We start from the raw sequence: 23,280 nt of genomic DNA on the forward strand, positions 1-23,280 counted from the left end.
ACCAAAAAATATTGCTCCTCTATTATTTCCCCCCCTCCTTGTTTTTCTGGCTCTGCTTTCTGCCCCTTTAATCATCACATTGAAAAGTTTGCAGAGGAACTTTAAAGTGATTGGAAAATAACCAGGCTCAGAGATGATAAAAATTTAGTTAAAACCAAAACAGATGTGATACACATAAAACATTTTTAATATTTCAATCGTGGTGGCTTATGTGCCTCACTTTATAAAAACTATGCCCAAAAATATGAACCAATGAAACAGAAAAACTGAGAGTTAACTATTCACCTCTCAAAGTTATTACCTTTATAAAATGAATCAACCTAGATTTAATTTAAACACTCAAAATGTCTGGGTCATTCAAAATACAATACAATTTAGAAAAGGAATAGTCTTATGCAAAATTTAAGGAATAATTTGTTGCTTGTAGAAAGGTTTACTTTCTTACCTCTTTGCAGGTGTCAAGATATGAGTAGGATATAGTCAACTAGTTAAATCCTTCCATTATAAACATGCTTTTTCAGTTATTGCCATTTCTCGTGACTTCTACTTCATTCACTTTTGGTATCCTTTAGAAATGTTGCTTTACTAAGAAAAATATTGATGATGAACACTTCCAGAGACACAAGAAGTCTTTAGTTGTGAGCCTTAACCATGAGAAGCACTGAATTAGATCTTCTTGTAGTATTTTTCCTGGGTCTGTGGGAAAGTCTTAGAGAAGAAAACCAAAAAATTGATATGTAGACACTTGATCTTTGAGATTATTCCTTCAAAAAGGGTGTCGTCTTTTGCCAACTATATTGGCATTATCTACAAGATGGACTTTCAACCATCTGGGTTTGGAATAAGAGTGCTAACTTATTGTTCATAGATCACAAAGCAGCTAACAGATGGTAATCGCCCTGAGTCACCATTCATTTTGGATACACTCAAGCTGGTAGCCTATGGACAAAAAAATAGCTTTTCTAATTCTTAATCCCTCAGCCCTTTACTTCACCCATAGACTTATTAATTTAAAATAAAGTATCCAAATAAACCATTCTACTCACCTTCTACATCTCTCCCTAGCATGACATAAATATTTGTATGTATTAAGCTGTTTTACCTGAATGATGGCTTCTAAAACAATATAGTGATTCCAATACAGATCATCTGTTTGCTGCTTTAAGTTTTAATGGATATGTGAAATTCATACACAGATCTTTAAGTCATAACTATTACTAGTCACGTTCTCCTTAAAAGAAATACACATGTGATATAGTTTGGATATATGTCCCTACCAAAATCTCATGTTGAATTTTAATTCCCAATGCTGGAGGTGGGGCCTGGTGGGAGGTGTTTGGATTATGGGCATAGATACCACATGGCTTGGTGCAGTCGTCATGATATTGAGTTCTTGTGAGATCTGGTCATTTAAAAGTGTATGGCAAGTACTCCCCACTCTCTCTCTCTCTCTCTCTCTCTCTCTTGCTCCTACTTTCACCATGTGAAGTACCCACTCCCACTTTGTCTTCTGCCATGATTATAAATTTCCTGAGGCCTCCCCAGCAGCTGATACCAGAGCTATGCTTCCTGTACAGCCTGCAGAACTGTGAGCCAATTAAACCTCTTTTCTTTATAAATTACCTAGTCTCAGGTATTTCTTTGTAACAATACAAGAATGGATTAATACAACATGAGTTCACCAAAGAGACTGTGTGCCAATTGGAGGCAATATTGTAACACTTTAAAATTAAAATTAAAATATTTGAGATTTTGGGTAACTCTGGAAGGGAGCATAATAGTCATCTAGAATGAGTCTTTCATTTAGAAGGTGAGTGAGTGCCCAAGGCCACAAAGCTTTCGGTTGCAGAGGTAGACTCAGGATCCCAGAGAATTAAACTTAGTACCTCATTGTATGGAATAGAATGCATGTTTCTCCTCAGAAAGCACTGAAGTTATCTCTTCTAGTTCTACAGAATTTTTACAATGTAGTTCCCAATAGTCCCAGTCTCAGTCAGCCAAAATATTTATTTCAGCAAATCTTAATAACATTAAATTTTAAAATAACTTTAAATATATCTAGCTATTTCTATGATTTCTAGTCCATTCCAGTCCAATCTGTGATTTCTTATATTGGAAACTCTAGGTCAACATAAAGGTTTTTGATACTATTGCTGTTTTACTGATTAAGGAATGAAAGATTAGATAATTTTAGTGAGCTGTCTAAGACACCACAGCTAGTAAGAGTGGGAGCTGGGATAGAACTAATGTCTCCTGATATTCACCTGTGGGTCTTTACACTAAAATCTTTAGTCTGAAAAGGTTTTAGCATCCCGCATTTCTCCTAACTTTAGCTTTCTGCCAGTCATTGTGTCAGGGAGTTATGAAATATCAGAATTTCCTTTTTATTATCAGACATTCTGTACGCATGGGATTTCAGTGACATTAGCTATAAGCTACGCTCATACTACAGAGAAAGACATGGCAAACGTCAGAAATAGATGAAGTGATATAATAAAAGCTGGTAAAGTGCTTTCATGGCAAAGGTTACACAAGCATGAAGGAAGACTCTTCTCACACATTCCATCAATGGGAAAGAGAAGATTTTGAAGTGCAATTTAATGGGGAAGCAGCAGTCAAAAGCCTACCAAAGATATCTGGATCTTAGTATACTTGAAATGGAATATAAATTGTTGCCTTGGAGTAATGATGATCTACTTTTTACCCACTAAACGATGAACAATTCTGTCTACATTTACCTGAATTATGATTCACTGGTGTTCACATAAAAAGTGTAATTCAATACATTTTTAGGATCCTCAATCAAAACTTACGGTCGGTGAGTGAAAGCTTTTAACTGAATCTACAGGAAATAAATAAATTTATTAAATAAATAAATATCCATTGCCTTTGTGAAAGGAAAATAACTCCTAAGACCTCCAAATCACTAAGCTAAAGAGAAAAGTCAAGCTGGGAATTGCTTAGGGCAAACCCTCCTCCCAGTCTATTTAAAGTCACCTCTGTGCTCACTGAGATGAATGCATATGTGATTGCCTCCTTTGGAGAGGCTAACCAGAAACTAAAGAATGCGAGCATTTGCCATTTATCTACGTATGACCTGGAAGCCCCCTCTCTGCTTCCAGTTGTCCCACCTTTCCGGACTAAACCAATATTCATCTTACACATGTTGATTGATTGACGTCTCATGTCTTCCTAAAATGTGTAAAACCAAACTGTGCTCTGACCACCTTAGGTGCATGTCATCAGGACCTCCTGAGACTGTGTAATGGGTGTGCATCCTCAACCTTGGCAAAATAAACTTTCTAAATTAACTGAGACCTGTCTCAGACATTTGGGGCTCACACCTTCATTTGGGGACAGCTGGCTGACCTGCTCAATGCTCCCTCAGACAGATAGGTATGAAATACCTAGGTTTGAAATATCCCAGATCATTGGTGTGCAATCATCAAATACGTAATGACTCACTGGGCCTACAGAGGAGCTGCATGCATCCCAAATTTTAAAGCACTAACACTTTACTTTCTAAAACACAACTTTGAAAGACAGTAACGCCTGTGCTTGCTAACAAAGACTTTTAAAAAACAAAACATAGAACTTTAGTCACTGAGGTTCTCAATGTACTTATGGTGCTTTTAATCTTCATTACCACGAATATTTTAAAAAGCATTTTCATACATTTATTTGCCGTTTGTGTTTTCTCTCTGTAAATTTTCATTTCAAATATTTTTCATTTCAAATATTTTGCTGATTTCCTATTTTTCTATCTCATTCCAACTGATTTTGAGTTCTTCATCTTTTCTAGGTACTAGTCTGTCAGTTTTATGCATTGCAAATATCTTCGATCATTCTATGCTTTGCCATTTAAGTGTTTTGATGGTATCATTTGATCAACAGATGTCGTTAAATTTTTATCAACTATTTAAAGTCAACTATATTGAATACATTATGTTTAGTGACTATGATGTTTTGGTGCTTTATTATTCATTCATTATTTAAGTTTGTACAAGAAAAACTTGAAGAGCCTTCACAGCACTATGAGAGTGTATCGAATAAAAAATAATTGCCTCCTTTCGACATCACTCCACTGCCCTCACAAAATTAAAACCAAACAGATATTTTTCTAGACATTTGTGTGTCTGTGTGTGCATATGCTTATGTGTGTGAGTGTGCATATAAAGAGAAACAATATGCAGTGGTGATTAGGAGCACAGCTATTGGAACCAGATGCTTAGGTTCAAATACAATCTCCAAAGTTTAGTGGCTAGGGGACTTTAGACAAGTTGGTTCACCTTTCTCTTTCAATGTCCTCCTCTTCAAAATGAGGATAATACTAATATCTTCTTTATGGAGTAGCTGTGAAGATAAAAGCATGTAAGTCACTTAAAACAATGCCCTTCTCATTAAAAAAAAAAAAAAAAAAAGTCGCTAACATTTATTCAGTCCTTACTATTTGCCAGGCAGTTTTTATGTGTTAATCTCCTTAATCATCCCAACAATTATATTCTTTTTTCAGATGAAGAAACTAAAGTCCAAAGGATTTAAGGGACTTGCCCAATGTGGCACTTCTAATAAAAGTCAGGATTGGCTTATGAAGCGCAGGTAGCCTGGCTCCAGAGTTTACACTCTTAAGCATTACGTTATGTGCTAATCTTCCCATCAAAAGTACTCAGTAGCTATTACCTGATATTACATACATATTCAAACATATGATTTAGTACGTTTTTATTATGTAAATGACACCATAATAAACATTTTACTGTCACTTGCTTTTATCATTATACAATATAATAGCAATTCTTCCTTCTTAGAACTTTATTTGTTTAAACAGCTGGATCCATACCAGAGTGCAGTTGTCTATAATGTATTTAAACATTTCTTTGTTGATGAACATTGAAATGGTTCCTATAGTTTTGCTACTGCAATGTAGCAGTGATCATCTTTATACATTCATCTTTTGTGTGTATGTGCAAATATTTCTGCAGAGTGAATACCTAGTAATGGGATTTCCAAGGCAAAGGGCTTGATGATTGCTTAAGTACTTGCTCAGGCAGGACATCCCTGAGTAAACACAGGTTTTTATATGTCACATATAGAATTTGATAAATTTTCTTTATAGCAACAGAATTTGTTGAATGTTCTTTGCTTGATTCATACTGCCACTGTCCAAATGCCTAGCTTCGCAAATATCCTTTTATTTCTTTCACTTATATAAAAGGTGCTTTTGTAATAAATCCCATCATATATTTAGAAAAGAATTTTAAGGCCATCCAACTTCCGTTCTCCCTTATTGGAACCAACTTCAAAATGTCTATCAATTCTTTATTGGTAAATTGAATAATCTCACTTTTGTTTTCTTTGTACATCTACATAAACCATCTACAGCATCGGTGCAGTGCAGCCTCTGTGTCTGTTCACCCTCCCTTTACTCTGTAAGCAAGTTATCAATCATAGGAGCAGTCATAAGTAACTAAAAGTTACCTTGTTCAAGAAAAAGTTGATTATGGAACACTGTAAAGACCCCTGTGGATTGCATTCTGCCAGGGCTTCTCCTAGAAAGTAGAAACAAACACTATATGTAGTTTCAGGGCCCAGTCTCTTGAATCTTTTTATCTGCCTGGGATTCCTTCCAAGCAACACAACAGAATATAGCTCTATAGCTTGTCTCCCAGTGACACACCCCTCTTGATCCTGTCTGCTGGCCAACAAGGCAAGCTCTATTCTGATTTTATCCAACTAAAGTAACCTCCACTTTCCTATCTTTTTCTTTTCATTTTAATCAAGCTCTCTTAATTCCTCTTTATAGACTTGAGTTTAGCATTTTGAGAGGCATTTATCTGTGAGATAATTTACACATTTTCAGGAGAGCTAGAGGGAAGCTATCATCCCTGAAAACACTTTGGCAATATGGGGATTATCTTGACCTCATTTGTGGAGTACATCTCTAGCCTGAATAGGTGTGTTGTTCCCTTTTAACAAAAGATATGTTTTTAATATTTGAGTCTTTTATACGTGCCTAATAGCAAAGTGTTTTGCTTCCATTGTAATGCTGGTATACTTTAAGAACAGCAGCCAAACTCATTCGTAGAAAGTGATAATGAGAATAACTTATTGTATAAAGTTGAGTATGTACAAATGTTGTAAGTTTTCTAAAGCTGCCCATTTTGTTTTTAATCAGAAATTTTCTGGGTCAGCTGAGATACTCAGTGTAATTGATGACCAAGGCTAGAAGGTCCAAGTTGCTGATGAACACTTTGAGCTCTCAGTGCATTCTAGAATTTCTAATTTCTTTCCAAACCAGTATGAAGGCAATCAGATTAAGCACTTCTGACATGTTGGTTTTAGGGGGTGTACAGATGTAAAAATAAGTGCATCCCCATCTTTATTCCTCACTCTTGTTCCTTCTGTCCCAACCTCCTTTGCCCAACATGGGTACCCAAGGGAAGAAGAGATGTATACAATACAGAATTATTTAACTACCCAGAATTCTCCATCTGATATCAGCTCCTTGTTTTTTCGGCAAGTACAGGAAAATGTGCAGTAGTTCTAACTGAAATTTAGATCTCAAATTCCTACATGATTGTCTATCCTGATAAATTGAGCTAGATTATAGGTGAGTTTTTTAAAATCCATTATTGAAAGAAAGTCTTTATTTTGGAATAATTTTAGATGTACAGGAAAGTTGTGAAGATAGTACAAAGACTCCCATATATCCCACACCCAGTTTCTTCGATTGTTAACACCTTATGTAATCATGGTACATTCATCCAAACTACTGACATTGACACATTGTTATTAACTAAACTAGAGGATCCATTTTTTTTCCACTCCAATTTTAGTTTAAACAAGCAGTAGAGCATAATCTTGGCATTCCCCGGTGTTAGCATTCTAATGGCTGAAAATACTTTGGAAAAGTAGGTATAAAGAAAGAGTTTTAGTGGGAAAAGCTTCAAGCACAACAGGAATAAGCATCCCATTCCCTGTTTCTTTTCTATTATACATTATCCCTAGCCCTGTTAGGTTAAGAAAAGGGGCAGGTTGGGATTTCTAGACAGAAGACAATCCTGGGCCTATCCTATTGCACCAAATGACATAGAAGAAAGAAAAGAAAACTTGGAGGGAAAAATTAAGAATATATATAACAGAAAGAAATGAGTTGTAAACATTTACACTTTCTACTACAAGTAACATTCCTTACTGAACGTGTGTCTCTGATTCATACTGGAACAATCATATAATGGTAGAAGTTTGTGATTAGGGGAACTCTTAAAATACCTTCACAGGTTAGGGTATACCACAAACTGTACTCTATATAAACTGTCATAAAATGATGGTATAAATTATTTTCCAAATTTCGATGATCTTTTTAGGGACAGAAAGTGGGTATTTACTTAGAATGACGGGGAAGAATCACAACAAATGACACATTTTTTTAAAGCTGACAATGCCATACCACCTGAACACGCCCAATCTCGTCTGATCTGGTATTGTTATAGTAATTTGTTTTATTGGTAACTTTTTGTCTAAGGAACCAATGACATAAAGTTCAGGATTCTGTAAATATAACAGGAGATCATAATTTCCAAAGGTTGGAGGGGCTTTTAGATACACCTTCAACTGGGAGAAAAGGTTGCCTAAATTAGCTCTAACATCTCTAATACTGTCTTCCTGTCTCTCCTTGAACTTTGACATCTTTGGGCAGCTTTGTTTTTCGAAAGGTTCTGTTTTGTTTTGCTGTATTCAGCTAATATTTACCTTACTGGAACTGTAATCCTTTGATTAGAGTAGGTCTGAAAGATCCTACTAAAACAAATACCCAAAATAATTCTTTTTCTTTTGAGAGACTAACACACATCTAAACCTAGCTATTACCTCTTGCACACAAACCTTCTCTTTTCTGGGCTGAAATAATCCTGGTTTTCATCTACAAATCAGTCTTTGTAGGATTTTACTACTTTATCTTTGATTACTCTTTGAGCAATCAATTTCAGCAAAATTACAACCTCATTTTTCTTACTAAATAAACATATTTTCTTTTTGTTGAGAGGCTGTCTCCATGGGGGTTATGAGTATATGCTGTATATGGAGAGACCTGGATTCAAATCCAGGTTTTATGACCATGTCAAATTGCATAGTCTCTGAGGCTCATTATTCACCTTTGTGCAATGAGCCATGGTAATAGTGCTCATCTCAGCATGTTTGTATAACAATAAAAGAAGGTTATTCATATAAGAAATTAGCTAGCACTCAACTGGAATTCATCTACTATTATTCTGTTATTAAGGTTGGCATTTCGTTGAAACAATTTTGTCTTTAACAAATACATGATGTTACAACAAATAATTTATTTTTTAAATGTACCATACTCAAACTAATTTTCTTTCTTTCCCCACCCTCATCCCAAAACATTAGAATCCAAGGAATAAGGACATTCTTTGCAGAAGGGTATAGGAAAAACAAAATTAAAAGGGAAGCAAACTAGTCTTTATTTCCATTATTTGTATAAAAATGTTATTTCATTCAGCCTTCACATGATCCCTCTTAGTTACAGGTTATTGTGTCTTATTGTGTCAATGTTATTATTCTATTTTGCTTTAGTGATTCATAGTGCTGGTATTTAGTCAGTTTTTGCATTTCCTTTGAGTAACTTGTCCCAGGGCAGGTACTTTATTTCAAATATACCAAAAAATTTTAATTGAATTACCAGTCTTATCACGTAGACTCTGGTTTTTAGGACAACATTTTTTAGTCTGCTGCTATGATACTATCTTAGCATGGATATCTTGTAGCACTATTAATATTACAGTAGTAATGAAACAGTCTTAAAACATGCTACAAAATGGTCACAAGTTTTGAAAGAAAAGTTCAGCATAAACAAAGCTCAGCACTTAATTGCATAAATGGGTTGCAATAGAGTCTTAAACTTGATTGTGTTGAGTCATGAAACTCCACAAAATGTTAAAGATTCAAACATGTTTGGAATATTGGAAAATAATTTGTTGGTGATATTTTAAATTATGTCTAATAAAAATGATCACAATTTTCTAACACTACGTAGGAAAGAAAGGAAACAGGTAAGCTTTCCAAGCGTCTAGACTACATTAACTAAATATTTTCTTTGATGGAATCGCAAGTAATTTCAAATTGTGTTTGTTTCAGTGCCTCACGTGTCTATGTGAAAAGACCACCAAACAGGCTTTGTGTGAGCAACAGGGCTGTTTATTTCACCTGGGTGCAGGTGGGCTGAGTCCAAAAAGAGAGTCAGCAAAGGGTGGTGGGATTATCATTCGTTCTTATAGGTTTTGGGATAGGTGTTGGAGTTAAGAGCAATGTTTTGGGGGCAGGGGGCAGATCTCATAAAGTACATTCTCAAGGGTGGGGAGGATTACAAAGAACCTTCTTAAGGGTGGGGGAGATTATAAAGAACCTTCCTAAGGGTGGGGAGATTACAAAGTACATTGATCAGTTAGGTTGGGGCAGGAATAAATCACAATGGTGGAATGTCATTAGTTAAGGCTATTTTCACTTTTTTTGTGGATCTTCAGTTGCTTCAGGCCATCTGGATGTATACGTGCAGGTCACTGGGGATATGATGGCTTAGCTTGGGCTCAGAGTCCTCACATTCAGTAATAAAAGTGCCTCTCAGGCTCATTTCTATCTTTACATGTGTCTTCTTTTGTAGGTACTTTGAAGAGGCTCAAAAACAAAGGAACTGATTTGCGACAAAGAACAACATTAAGATGGTTGAAGGTGAAAATTTCAAATAATGCAGTTGTGAAAATAAGAGAGAACCTTTAACAAACTTCAATTTTGAAATTCTTTTTCCTCTTTCCATTTTGGGTCTCATCGGTATTGTCAGAATGGTGGCTGTTCTATCAAAAAAGCAAGGCAGAGAAATAGGTCCGTGGAAAACCAGTTGCACCATTAATCAATGTCATGAATGGCAACCTGTCCTGGGAAGTGATCAGACTGCTAAATATTCAAGGAAAGCTGTTGGAGAGATTACAATAAACAAATCCTTGTAGTGTATAGTCTAGTGGTAGTAATCCCAGTGGCACTGCTCATCCTGAATCCCCAGGTTCTAGTGAGTGTCTGCTAAGTGTTTTGGACATGTGCATGCCATCGAGGTCCTAACTCTTACTGTTTATCATCCTTGGCTATAAAACTATAAAATCTGAGGAACAGACATTCACATGAATATTACCGTTCATCCCATCAAAAGAAAAGCCCTGAAGCAATTTACCTATTTTTACTAAGCAGAGTTAGACAAGCGAGTTCTACCATGAATATATTGAAAGACTAATATCTTAGCAATGTTTCCTAATCATTGTGTCATGACAATTTGAGCCATTTTCAAAACACTCTGTATGTTGAAATATCCTGAGTTTCTTTACCCCGGGCAGTTCCTTTTTTTTTTTTCCCAAAATCATTGTTTCTAAAGTCACTGCTTTTAGCTTCTGCTTGTATCTCAGAGATAAAAGCCAACTAGTTCCTTTGAGGAACTGAATTGGGCAATCAAGATTAAGAAAGAGACCTCCAGTACAAATGTAGTAGTTGTCCTGGACTGAATTCTAAAAGCATGAAGTTACAGACTGCACAGGAAATGCAAATTTTAAAACAAACTGGACACTTAAACTCTATGCTATGTATGGAAAAAGAGCTCAAAATGTGAACTCACAGAATTGCCCCAACCCATAGAAGTATTTGTCAAAATTTGGAAAGGTACTGATTAAACATTCAAATGTGAAAATAGAGATCCACATTGCCAGAAATTTTATGCATGTAAGTTAAAGCGTTTTGGTCTCAATATAGTCATGGGAGAAAAATGAGTAGGGAAAATATTTACTGCAAGTATAATGAATTGATTAATTTTGGAGCTGTGTTAAAATCTAGATACTCCTACAGTTCACGTCACCTATGTGATCTGTTCCTTAACCTCGATTTTTTATTTTTAGTTATTTTCAAAAAAGAATGATTAAATCTTGCTTCAGTAATTCTTCACTGCTAACTGTATTTTACATTATTCAGTAGCCCAAGATATTTTCCTGAAATAATAGAACTTTTCCATTTTTGTACAATTCCTGATTATTGGAGACCAAGAACATGCTAAGAATGTTCTTGTGGACTTGAGGTCCCTCCAGAGTAACTGAAAATAGATGGTTTCTGTTGTCCAGGTCACTTTGCTAAGTACATTTGGTTATCATAGAATACGAATTTTTTTCCAGCTTACTTATTCATTATGAACAGAAAATTATGCTGGAGAGTCTTTTTCTTCTAGCTGTCTGACAACCTTAAGAATGATTTTCTAGATGCAATTTGAGGAAATAATTTATCTTACAACAATAAAGGTTCCTTCAGAAAAAAATGAAATGAAGAACTAAATATGTATTAAATGAATTAGAGGCAACCAGTCCTAATTTGGATAGTTTAAGGTTCCCAGATTACCTGAATTATTCAAACTCTCTGTCTCTGCTACCAGTTAATTGCTTAATAGTTTTGTTTTGTTTTTTCTTTTCAGGTTGATAGACCAGGCTCTAAAATACCTTACATCAATCTAGCATTGCTCAATGGTAAAATAATAGAAAACTGATATCTTCACTCTATCATTCATTCATTCATACATACACTAAACACACATTTGACATCACTTTTCTTAAGTCATGTTAAACAATTTTCATCAGGGAATTTTAAACAAAAATAACGCATTTAAATATAATAATGTTCTAAGTAATTGAGAAGGCTTCTTAAGATGAGCCATATTGTTTAAACACTTCACTCAATAAAACCATGTTCTATGACTAAGAAAGGGATGCTATATTATTTGATAGCAACCTCCAGTGTGAACAGAAGTCTTGGTATATCACTAATATGACATGGGTAATTCATGCAAACAATAATTATATTATAAATGGCTTTATATCTTCCAAAGAATGTTCACACTATTTATATCACTTGATCTACATACAAGCACTGGCAAGGAGATAGGTCAAACGGTATTTTTTTCTATTTTACAGATAATGAACTCCAGCTCACAGAAAGGCAGTGGCTTGTCCTGAGTATGTATGGCAGAACTGAGACTAAACCTTTGTTGATAGACTTCAAATCCTTTTTCATTCAGTGCACAGAATGCTTATTAACCGAAGGTCACATTTACTGAGAGAATACATTGTGCCAGAGACTGCACTATCTTTATATGTATTAGCTCATCTGCAATTAATAAACAAGGAAATAAAGGCTTAGTGAAATAAAATAACTTTAATCAAGGTCATACAATTACTTAGCGGCAGGACCAAAAATTGCAGGATGGCCCTGTGATTCTAAGGCTCACCTTTTTAACCACTTCCTATTTTGTAATTTCCTCCATCATCACAGGAAGGATTTTAATTAGGTATAATTACATCCATTTCCTCTTTTCATCACATTAACTTAGAGAACAGACAGGCACCTATCTCTATCAAATACCATTTAATTTCTATTGTTGCTATTTTTCAGCTTTCTCTTCTAAATATTCACCTCTAACATTTTCTACTTTCTTAATCATTTTCAATGGGTTCAACTAAATTCTCTAGATTCTTCTCCTTTCTCCTTTTTTTTAAAATAGTAACTTCTTTTTTTGTGTCTTACCTAATCACATAGCTATATATTCTTAATGAAGAAAACATAAAGCACAAAGGAAAGAACAAAAGTTATACCAAATACCACCAATGTAAGATAACAACGGTAATGGTTAAATTTTTTGAATATGTAGAAGCAAAAATAATGACTATACTAGGTGCTTTCATATATTTAAGGATCATAACAACCCTTGGAAGTAGGTACTATACTTACATCCATTTATAGTTAAGGAAAGTTAAGCTTATATAGATTGAATTATTTATTCACATTCATATAGTTAAGAGGCAACTCTATGATAGAAGTAGAACTGTCCACCTGCCTTCCCAAGTGTGTCTGTTTGGATTGATACTGTATCATATTGCTTCTCTCTCTATTTTTTGCCTTCAAGTATATCAGAAACATCTTCTGTATTCAGTAACCTTCAACATGATTTCTAATGGAAGGGTAGTATTCTACATTAACAATGTAATGTAACTTATTTAAAGAACTTCCATATTTAGTGGTATTGTGACTGCTTTTTCTTCTGCCACAAAACTGCAATGAAACATCTTTGTGCTGTTACACCGAAAGCCAGCATTCTATATCTGGTTTTCTCTGTGACGGGGGTCTGTGTTTTGTCTATTTTGTGTTGCTATAAAGGGATACCCTAGACTGGGTAATTTATAAATAAGAGAGGTTTATTTGGCTTATGGTTCTAGAGTCTGAACAAGCAGGGCACCAACATCTGCTCAGCTTCTGATGAGGCCTCAGTAAGTTTTTACTCTTGGTGGAAAATGAAGTGGAAGCATACATGTGACATGGTGAGAGAGGGAGCAAGAGAGAAGGGAGGACACGTCACGCTCTTTTAAACAAGCTCTCTTGTAGACTCATTACCATGGGGAGGGCCACAAGCCATTCATGAGGGATTCACCCCCATGACCCAAACACTTCCCACTAGGCCCCACCTCCAACATTGGGGATCACATTTCAACATGAGATTTGGAGGGAACAAGCATCCAAAATGTATCAGCGTCTACGTTTGGTACCTTTTCTGCTTCTTGCCTGAGAGGAGCCCCGCCATCTCCAGCCTTTGTTTATTTGATTATCTTTACCCTTAGGATTCTTAGTGTAGCTAATTTCAAGTGCTGACTTTCAGTGATATTGATCCACAGCAGAGCAGCACCCAGTCCCTCTTGATCTTCATGTTTGCCTCACTTTCACTGTTAAAAATTTCTTTGTTCAGCCGGGCGTGGGGACTCACCCCTGTAATCCCAGCACTTTGGAAGGCTGAGGTGTGCGGATCATAAGGTCAAGAGATAGAGACCATTCCAGGCTAACACGGTGAAACCCTGTCTCTATTAAAAGCACAAAAAATTGACTGGGAGTGGTGGCACGCGCCTGTAGTCCCAGCTACTCAGGAGGCTGAAGCAGGAGAATTGCTTTAACCTGGGAGGCGGAGGTTGCAGTGAGCCGAGATTGTGTCACTGTACTCCAGCCTGGGCGACAGAGACTCTATCTCAAAAACATTAAAAATTATTTGTTCAGTCAGTTCAGGTTCTTACAGTTGTATTAACAGGAACAAAGACTAGCTAACTTGAAAAAAAGAGATGTATTAAAGGGTTTCAAGCAGCTTGCAGAATGGATGGGAAGACGGAAGAAGGAAGTTCAGGAAATGAATAGGAACCAAGGGAAGTGAAGCAGCCAAAATAGTGCAGGAAGAATAGTCTAACTAGGTCCCTATACCACCACCACCGCCACCACCAAAAACACTGCTTTTGAAAACCTTGATGCCAGCACTTCTTTAATGGTTTCCAAACTCTCCTTACTTCTTTGTAAAACTCCCTCAATCTTCAGTCTTGGGTGACTACATCTAAATGAGCCTAGTTCATGTCCCTAGATGCTGCTTGGCTGCCAGGGACTAAAGAAAGGAAGAAGCTCCCTGCTTTAGCTTCTATAGCAGGAGGCAATTATCCAACCAACAGAACACATAATGAGGGATTTCGTCAGTGTAGGTCGAGGATTTGAATGCTAGGAAGCTATGGAAATAACAAATATCCCCTACAGTTTTGCTTAAGAGATTTTGCTATCTCAGGTAGGCCAGTTATGAAATGGTTGCTCAATGTCTTTGATTTAGTCTTGTTTTCATTGTTCTACACTTAGCAAAAATCTTCCAAGTTTGTGGCACAGGGATGGCACTCTTCTCTAAGTACTCGACTTGATATAGAGTTCCCTCCAACTTTCATGTTATTGTGCAAGTCATCACAGGCATGACAGTGCTTCAAATGTGCACATTAAGCAAATTAATGCATTTAAAATACAATGACTATATATACAAAAATATTTGGAGACAATATAAAAAGTCTACATTTGGGGAGGCCTTTTGTCAATATGCCACCTTGGCCAGAATGACCCTTCTATATAAATCTCTGTTACACCCCCACTTCCTCCACTGATTCCCACAAATAGGTTCCTTTCCTTTGATTATTTAAGTCAGTTGTGCAGGAGAAGCATTTGAGAAAGAAGGATTGGATGCATTTACTCAAGTTACCTTCTTTCACAAAATCTCCTGTGCATATATTATTAATGTTATCTTAAAATGTCTGTAATGATGGAGCAAAGTCAGGGCAATGTTATGTATGATGTAAACCAAACTCTAGATTTCCATATAATAAGCTCTTTTCTTTCTTTCTTTCTTTCCTTTTTTTTTTTTTTTTTTTGAGATGGAGTCTTACTCTGTCGCCGGGGCTGGAGTGCAGTCACGCGATCTCAGCTCACAGCAATCTTCACCTCCCTCGTTCAAGCAGTTCCCTTGCCTCAGTATCCCCAGTAGCTGGGATTACAGGCACATGCCACCAAGCCCGGCTAATTTTTTTGTATTTCTAGTAGAGATGGGATGTCACCATGTTGGCCAGACTGGTCTCGATCTCCAGACCTCAATACATCCGCCCCCTTTGGCCCCCCAAAGTGCTGGGATCACAGGTGTGAGCCACCACACCTGGCCAATAAGCTCTTTTCTATTTGCCCCTGTATCACACTAATCCTTTAAAAATGTGTGGTATTTCTCATTATTACTTTAAAATAAATTAAACTTTAAGTATATCAATTAAACATTTTTGCAGCTGTTAATGACTTAAAGTACTCATAAAACTTTTTTTCTGAGCCTTGGCATTGCTGAATAACATGGTTTCATTTTATATTAGTAATAAATTGGCAAAAATATTGGTTAATTAACATTGGTTAATTGAATCATTATGGAAACAAACACTCGTATGCCCCTCAAGAATTAAATGAGAAAACTAGTCTGGGGTGTGCATTGTAAATTCTTCCTAATAATGAGTGATAGGTACAATAATGCTCTCTCCCTGTCCACCTGATTAATTATGAAGCTTTCAAATCAAGATTGATTTTTTTTCTAACATTGTCTGTCACATTAACACTAAATTTTCTATTAACACAACACAATAATTGTAGACAAGATTAAGTACATTTTCACATGGTGAGTTCCTTTTTGAAACCATCTTTCATTATCATGAAAATGTAGACACCTGGCCCCAGGCAGGTATATGTTTTTGTCAATATGCTATAGCACTTTAATCTGGTCATAAAAATAAAAAGTAATGAGCTTTTAGTGGTTTGATCACTTTAATTCTTTGGATATATTTTATATGATATAGGTCATTGAAAATGCAAAAGTAAGGCAGCATATTTATTTACTGAAATCATTGGAGAATACTGGTTCCACCACTAAATATATTACCTTATTTATATGAACTTGTCACCTGGTAAAGATATAAAAACAGAATACAGGATATCCTACTGGTATTTGATCATCACAGACTATCGGTGAATTTTCGCTCCCTTTAACCAATGCTACACCTCTCTTCCACAACCAACCAAGTGTTTTTAGTTTACTGTTTGGACTCTTTCTTCCTTGCCACTTGATATTGTTCTCGTATTGGATCAAAGCCTTACCTTGTTTTGTTAGAGAAGACAATATCCTGACCACACATATAAAATATTCATATCCATTTCCACACATCAAAGCATACACATTCACATTATTTTCACCTACTGTTTACTAGTATATTTACCTACTGGCAGATATATTATTTGAAGGCAGAAATCCAGAAAGAAAATGAATACTTTTCTGAGATTTATAGAAAGTTCAAATCTCATGCAATTCATAACTAACTTATAGGAAGGAATGGGTGTGCAATATGTTTGGTAGAAGAGGCAAACCGCCTAGTGTCCAGTGCCTGAAAACTGGGAACATTTTATATATGACTTCAGGAAGGAAGATTCTATATTAACAAAATGCCTAACAAAGTTTAAGAGTGGGACACAGGAAGGAGTAGAACTGATAATACTTCACTACATGTGTGGAATGAAAACGGAAATGGGAATAGAATTTCAGAGTATCCACAACAAGAAGGAGTAATGATGAGAGTTCTGCAGCTATGTTTCTGGAATCATTGGTGAGAATGAATTCAGTACTGTGATTTGTGGTGGGTAGATAGTCAACAATGAAATGGACTGAGCCAAACTTGAATATGAAAAAAATACAGATTGATCAGTAAGTTCATTTCACCTCAATCATTTTCCCTGCAGACTGTGTTATGCTCACCTGTTCATTGGATCTTGATATATTTTCTGCTACTTCATTATTTTCAGCACCTCTATTGTGTTTCTTTTCACTAGACACAATTGCTGGGTCTCACCTGAATATAACACTGGTCTTTGTGAGTAATCACCAACTCTTTTATGCCTGTAGGGTAAAAATTGCAGCAGTATAATATCCTGGAAGTACTTCTCCATCTTGTATAATATACAATTTTCATGTGCTGAGTATCTCAGACAATCTTAAAAGTTGAATAAGTCCACTTTTAGAAATTTAGTCATTCATACTTATTCATTGTATTATTCATTGTACTATTCAGTCACATATTTTATTTTCTTTAGAAATTCTGTTTGTTTGATCTGGACACGTAGTGACACTTTGTGTCAATTATGCTGGATACTGGTAATATATTTTTTCTGCCAATTTCAAAATCGGTATATTCAAAGCCAAATATTTTGTATTTCCCCAAATCTACTTCTTGTTTTCCCTTACCACCATGATCTTAGATCACCCAATCTGTCTTAGACTCTCTTATCCCAGTACTCACACTCACCCAAACACATCACACTTCTGATTGTATTCAGGACATGTAACCCCAAAATATGGCACCTGGCACGTGAAAACACAGCAAACTGGTGATGTCACTTTGTCCTTCACTTTGCCCTTCTCTCCTGAAGCAAGTCATAAAATCCACATTCAAGAGGTATCCTGTCTACTCTCAGAGGAGAAGAGCCAATGACACAGAGATGCCAAGAATAATCTCAAACAAAAGGCCTTGCTAAATTACAACCCCAGTTTGTTATCATTAGATCATCCCCCTTTGTCTTCCTGTTATATTTCATCACAACTTCTTTACCTTTACTCTTTCAAGCTTTGTTGATTCTACCGCTGAAATCACATTCACACATATATCCCACTCCCATCTGCTTGAGTTCAAGTTCTGTCATCTCCTGCCCTACTTCAAGTTCTCATTATCCTCTACTTGGATTGGTTCTTGTTTCCAACTCATTGTCTCACAGAACTGTCAGAGAGATTTTCACAGTGACCTGACCAAGAAACTCCTTAATTTAAAAGCCATCTGGTTTACTCATATATTTTAGAGCTTCTTAACCTATGTCTATGAAGTCCTTCATATCTTTGGTTCCTGTCTATCAAAACCACCCCAATGTATTTCACTAATCCATTTCACTAGGCCACATTCTCTTCTGACCACCAAGAGACATTTCCAGAGTATGAAACAGGTTGGCTTCTCTCATGATTGTAAGTTTCCTGAAGCCTCCCAAGATGTGCAAAACCGTGAGGCAATTAAACCTCTTTTCTTTTTTTAAATTTAACTTTAAGTTCTGGGAAACATGTGCAGAACATTCAGGTTGGTCACATAGGTATATGTGTGCCATGGTGGTTTGCTGTACATATTTACTAGTCCTCTAGGTTCCCTCCCCTCACCTCCCACCCCCTGACAGGCCCTGGTATGTGATGTTCCCCTCCTGGTATCCATGTGTTCTCATTGTTCAACTCTCCCTTGTGAGTGAGAACATGTGTTCGGTTGTCTGTCCCTGTGTTAGTTTGCTGAGGATGATGGCTTTCAGCTTCATCCATGTCCCTGCAAAGGACACGATCTCATTCGTTTTCATGGCTGCATAGTATTTCATGGTGTATACATACCACATTTTCTTTATCCAGTGTATCGATGGGCGTTTGGGTTGGTTCCATGTCTTTGCTATTGTAATAGTGCTGCAATAAACATATGTGTGCATGTGTCTTTATGGTAGAACGACTTACATTCCTTTGGGTATATACCCAGTCATGGGATGGCTGGATTAAATGGTATTTCTGGGTCTAGATCCTTGAGGAACTGCCACACTGTCTTCCACAATGGTTGAACTAATTTACATTCCCACCAACAGTGTGAAAGCGTTCTTATTTCGCCACAGCCTCGACAGCATCTATTATTTCTTGGCTTTTCGGTAATTGCCATTCTGACTGGCATGAGGTGGTATCTCATTGTGGTTTTGATTTGCATTTCTCTAATCAGTTTTGTTGAGTTTTTTTAAAATATGTTTGTTGGCGGCATAAATGTCTTCTTTTGAGAAGTGTCTGTTCATATCCTTCACCCAGTTTTTGATGGGGTTGTTTGCTTTTCTTGTAAATTTGTTTAAGTTCCTTGTAAATTCTGGATGTTAGACCTTTGTCAGATTGATAGACTGCAAACGTTTTCTCCCATTCTGTAGGTTGCCGATTCACTGTGATGATAGTTTCTTTTGTTGTGCAGAAACTCTTTAGTTTAAAGAGATCCCATTTGTCAATTTTGGCTTTTGTTGCTATTGCTTGTGGTGTTTTTGTCATGAAGACTTTGCCCATGCCTTTGCTCTGAATGGTATTGCCTAGGTTCTCTTCCAGAGTTTTTATGGTTTGGGGTTTTACATTTACGTCTTTAATCCATCTTGTGTTAATTTTTGTATAAAGTGTAAGGAAAGGGTCCGGTTTCAGTTTTCTGCCTATGGCTAGCCAAGTTTTCCAGCACCATTTATTGAATAGGAAGTTATTTCCCCATTGCTTGTTCTTGTCAGATTGTCAAAAAACAGATGGTTGTAGATGTGTGGTGTTATTTCTGAGGTCTCTGTTTTGTTCCATTGGTCTGTATGTCTGTTTTTGTAGGGGTATCATGCAGTTTTGGTTACTGTGGCCTTATAGTTTAGTTTGAAGTCAGGTAGCATGATACCTCCAGCTTTGTTCTTTTTGCTTAGGATTGTGTTGGCTATATGGGCTCTTTTTTGGTTCCATATGAAATTAAAAGTATTTTTTTTTTTTCTAATTCTGTGAAGAACCTCAATGATAGTTTGATGGGAATAGCATTGAATCTACACATTACTTTGAGCATTATGGTCATTTTCTCAATATTGATTCCTCCTATCCATGAAAGTGGAATGTTTTTTCCTTTTGTTGGTGTTTTCTCTTATTTCCTTGAGCAGTGGTTTGCAGTTCTTTTAGAAGAGGTCTTTCACATCCCTTTGTACCTGCATTCCTAGGTATTTTATTCTCTTTGTAGCAATTGCGAATGGGAGTTCATTCATGATTTGGCTCTCTACTTGTCTATTATTGGTGTATAGGAATGCTTGTGATTTTTATATGTTGATTTTGTATCCTGAGACTTCACTGAAGTTGCTTATCAGCATAAGGAGTTTTTGGGCTGAGACAATGGGGTTTTATAAATATAGAATCTTGTCACATGCAAACAGAGACAATTTGACTTCCTCTCTTCCTATTTGAATACCCTTTATTTCCTTCTCTTGCCTGATTGCCCTGACCAGAACTTCCAATACTGTGTTGAATAGGAGTGGTGAGAGAGGTCATACTTGTATTGTACCTGTTTTCAAAGGGAATGCTTTTCCAAATTCAATATGTTATTTGTTGTGGGTTTGTTAGAAATAGCTCTTACTAGTTTGAGATATGTTCTATCAGTACCTACTTTATTGAGAGTTTTTAACATGAAAGGATATTGAATTTTATCAAAGGCCTTTTCTGAATCTATTGAGATAATCATGTGGTTTTTTTGTCATTGGTTCTGTTTATGTGATGGATGACATTTATTGATTTGCATATGTTGAACCAGCCTTGCATCCTAGATATGAAGCTGACTTGATCATGTTTGATAAGATTTTTGGTATACTGCTGGATTCAGTTTGCCAGTATTTTATTGAGGAATTTAGCATTTGTGTTCATAAGGGATATTGGCCTGAAGTTTTCTTTTTTGTTGTGTCTCTGCCAGGTTTTGGTATCAGGATGATGCTGGCTTCATAAAATAAGTTAGGGGGGAGTCCCTCCTTTCAATTGTTTGAAGTAGTTTCAGCAGGAATGGTACTAACTCCTCTTTGTACCTCGATAGGATTCGGCTGTGAATCAGTCTGGTCCTGAGCTTTTTTGGGTTGGTAGGCTATTGATTACTGCCTGAATTTCAGAACTTGCTATTGGTCTACTCAGAGATTCAACTTCTTCCTGATTTAGTCTTGGGAGTGTCTATGTGTCCAGAAATCTATCCATTTCTTCTACATTTTCTAGTTTATTTGCATAGAGGTGTTTGTAGTATTCTCTGATGGTACTTTGTATTTCTGTGGGATCAGTGGTGATATCCCCTTTATCATTTTCTATTGTGTCTATTTGATTCTTCTCTCTTTCCTTGTTTATTAGTCTAGCTAGCAGTCAATCTGTTTTGATAACTTTTTCAAAAAGCCAGCTCCTGGATTCACTGATTTTTTTTGTAAGGTTTTTTGTGTCTCTATCTCCTTCAGTTCTTCTCTGATCTTAGTTATTTAATGTTTTCTGCTAACTTTTGGATTAGTTTGTTCTTGCCTCTCTAGCACCTTTAGTTGTGATGTTAGGGGATTAATTTGAGATTTTTCTAGCTTTCTGATGCAGGCAGTTAGTGCTATAAATTCCTCTCTTAACACTGTTTAACTGTGTTCCAGAGATTCTGGTATGTTGGCTCTTTGTTTTTATTGGTTTCAAGGAAACTTCTGCCTTAATTTCATTATCTACCCAGGAGTCATTCAGGAGTAGGTTGTTCCATTTCCATGTAATTATGTGGTTTTGAGTGAGTTTCTTAATCCTGAGATCTAATTTGTTTGCACTTGTTCTGAGAGACTGTTATGATTTCAGTTCTTTTGGATTTGCTGAGGAGTGTTTTACTTCCAATTATGTGGGCAATTTTAGAATAAGTGCCATGTGGCCCTAAGAAGAATGTATATTCTGTTGATTTGGGGTGGAGAGTTCTGTAGATGTCTATTAGGTCCACTTGATTCAGAGCTGAGTTCAAGTTCTGAATATCCTTGTTAATTTTCTCTCTTGTTGATCTATCTAATATTGACAGTGGAACATTAAAGTTTCCCACTGTTATTGTGTGGAAGTATAAGTCTCTTTGTAGGTCTCTAAGAACTTGTTTTATGAATCTCGGTGCTCCTGTATTGGGTGCATATATATTTATGCACCCAATTGCTCTTCTTGTTGAATTGATCTCTTTACCATTATGTAATGTCCTTCTTTGTCTTTTTCTATCTTTGTTGGTGTGAAGTCTGTTTTGTCAGAGACTAGGATTGCAACCCCTGCTTTTTTTTTTTTCTTTCCATTTGCTTGGTAAACTTTCCTCCACCCCTTGATCTATGCGTGTCTTTGCATGTGAGATGTGTCTCCTGAATACCGCACATGGATGGATCTTGACCCTTTATCCAATTTGCCAGTCTGTGTCTTTCAACTGGCGACATTTAGCCTATTTACATTTAAGATTAGTACTGTTACATGTGAATTTGATCCTGTCATCATTATGCTATCTGGTTGCTTTGCACACTAGTTGATGCAGTTTCTTCATAGTGTCCTTGGTCTATATATTTTGGTGTGTTTTTGCAGTGGCTTGTACCAGATTTTCCTTTTGATATTTATTGCTTCTTGCAGGAGCTCTTGCAAGGCAGGCCTGGTGGTGACAAAGTCTCTCAGCATTTGCTTGTCTGGAAAGGATTTTATTTCTCCTTCGCTTATGAGGCTTAGTTTGGCTGGATATAAAATTCTGGGTTGAAAATTCTTTTCTTTAAGAATGTTGAATATGGGCCCCCACTCTCTTCTGGCTTCTAGGGTTTCTGCTGAGAAGTACACTATTAGTCTGATGAGCTTCCCTTTGTAGGTGACCTAGCCTTTCTCTCTGGCTGCCCTTAACATTTTTTCCTTCATTTCAACTATGGAGAATCTGAGGATTATTATGTTTTGGGATTGATCTCCTTGTGGAGTATCTTAGTGGTGTTCTCTGTATTTCCTGAATTTGAGTGTTGGCTTGTCTTGCTAGGTTGGAGAAGTTCTCCTGAATAATATCCTAAAGTGTTTTCCAGCTTCTTTACATTGCCCCGTCTCCTTCAGGTACTCCAATAAATCATAGGTTCAATCTTTTCACATAGTCTCATATTTCTTGAACACTTTGTTCATTCATTTTCCTTACTTTTTCTCTGATCTTGTCTGCATGTCTTATTTCAGCAAGCTGGTCTTCAAACTCTGATATCCTTTCTTCCACTTGGTCAGTTCGACTATTG

The sequence above is a fragment of the Colobus angolensis genome, unplaced genomic scaffold (assembly GCF_000951035.1).
Source record: "Colobus angolensis palliatus isolate OR3802 unplaced genomic scaffold, Cang.pa_1.0 Scaffold161, whole genome shotgun sequence".
Taxonomy (NCBI): domain Eukaryota; kingdom Metazoa; phylum Chordata; class Mammalia; order Primates; family Cercopithecidae; genus Colobus; species Colobus angolensis.